General features: G+C 47.5%; 1 pseudogene across 1 annotated transcript; it reads right to left on the reverse strand.

Moving 5' to 3' along the window:
- Nucleotides 1–378: 378 nt before the first annotated feature.
- Nucleotides 379–840, reverse strand: LOC309817232 (small nuclear ribonucleoprotein Sm D2-like; annotated as a pseudogene). The gene has a single exon. The product of its transcript is annotated as a small nuclear ribonucleoprotein Sm D2-like (transcript).
- Between the last annotated feature and the right edge of the window lie 953 nt (nt 841–1,793).

Here is a 1,793-nt window from a genome sequence, read left to right on the forward strand (position 1 = left end):
TCCCATGTGCCGCAGAGCGGCTGGGCCCGTCAGCCATGGCCGCTGGGCCTGTGCGTCCGGAGCCTGTGCTCTGCAGGGGGAGAGGCCACAATAGTGAGAGGCTCACGTGATGCAAAAAAAAAGTTAAAAAAATAAAATTCCTCCCTGTAAAATAATTGTGACAATAATAATCAATTCATGGGATGGCTGGAGAGATTAAATGGTTTATTATGTGATGGTGTTGATTCCACTCTTAACCCATAGGAGGTGGTCACTAAATATTTCCTTTTCCTTTTCTTTTTCATTTTTTAGAAAAAAAGTAAGACTTTATTATTCCCAGCACAAAGGGCAGGTCTTCGCAGAATGAGGGGGCAAGTTCTGACGGCCGGGAGGAGGCCCCTACTTGCATGCGATGAGCAGGTTCCGCAGGACCACAGTGACCGAGTCCCCACGCGGGCACATCTTTGAGATGTAGTGGTCCTTGTTGACTGGCTTGGACTTCTTCTTGCCCTTATCATTCTTGGGGACTTCGGTCCACAACTCTTTCACATTCTCCAGCACCATGTTGCAGTGCCTGTTGAAGGCCTTCACATGGCCCAGGAGCTTCTTGTTGTGGCAGTTGAGCACTTGGGTGTTGTTCTTGACCCACTGGGTGAGCACAGAGAGTGGCCGCGTGTTAAACTTCTCCTCCTCCCGCTTCTACGGCTCCACCAGGGTCATCTCACCCTTGGGCTTGTTGGTGAGGCTCATGCTGGCGGCGGTGGTGGCCGCGCTTTCAAGTCGCTACTGTCTCCTCTGCGTTGCTTCATCCTCTTTTCACTTTTCACTGCCTGCTTCTCTGAATTCTAAAAGTACAAATTCTGAACTAGATCAATAATGTAGATTAGCCTCATGGCATCCCAGAAAGTGACTCCCAGCACTGAGATACTTTGTCAATGGATGCAATGCATGGCCTCTTTCTACCTAGAGCAAAGACAGAGTTGACACGCTGCTGTTGATTTCACCTTTCACTAAAGCCAAGGAATCTGCCTGCCTTTGAACGGGTCATCATGGCTGAGAACCATGCACCACCTTTAGAAGAGGTCTGGCCTCCAAGAAAATCTCAAATATCATGGGGCCACAGCTGGGGAGATGCCTCTTACCTGGGCAGGGTGGAATGATTTATACCTGATTTGTCAGAGGTCACCAAGCAGCTCAAAGCTAAACTGAAAGATTAAGAATTGATCCAGATGTAATAACAACCCTGACTAGACATCCAGGCATCCACTGGCGGCCCTTAAGGCACTAGGCAGGCGGCCTCAGCTTGCAGAGGGTGGGGCATGCTCTGGAGCTGTCCTGGGGTGCACACAGAATCTGAGGCTGAATTATGAATTCTTGTGCGATAAAGTTGTTTCTTTTGAGGCAAAGGAAGCTCTGAAGGGACTTGTAGTTGCTTCATTCATTTGTCCGAGCTTATACTGAGAATTACACACTTCATCTTGTACTAGACTCACCGTCCCAGGCAGAATTCTGAATGTGAAGTCTATGGAATCTTGGTGGAGGGTGTTCAGTAACTCCCTTTCCACAAATCTAATGCAAAGTGGGGCATTCTTATTCACTGGCTCTGCTATCTGGTCACCTTGGTTCCCAAACCAGTTTGGCCTCAATTCCTTAATTTAGAAAATGAGGCTAATAGTAATATCTACCTCTGGACCTGAATAGGTACTTCTCCAAAGAAGATGTACAAATGGCCAAAAAGCATATGAAAAGATGTACCATGTCACTGGTCATGTAAGGAAATGCAAATTGGGTGGGGAGGGATAAATAAAGAGTAT

Source organism: Mesoplodon mirus (assembly GCF_964341445.2).
Source record: "Mesoplodon mirus genome assembly, chromosome: 15".
NCBI classification, from domain to species: domain Eukaryota; kingdom Metazoa; phylum Chordata; class Mammalia; order Artiodactyla; family Ziphiidae; genus Mesoplodon; species Mesoplodon mirus.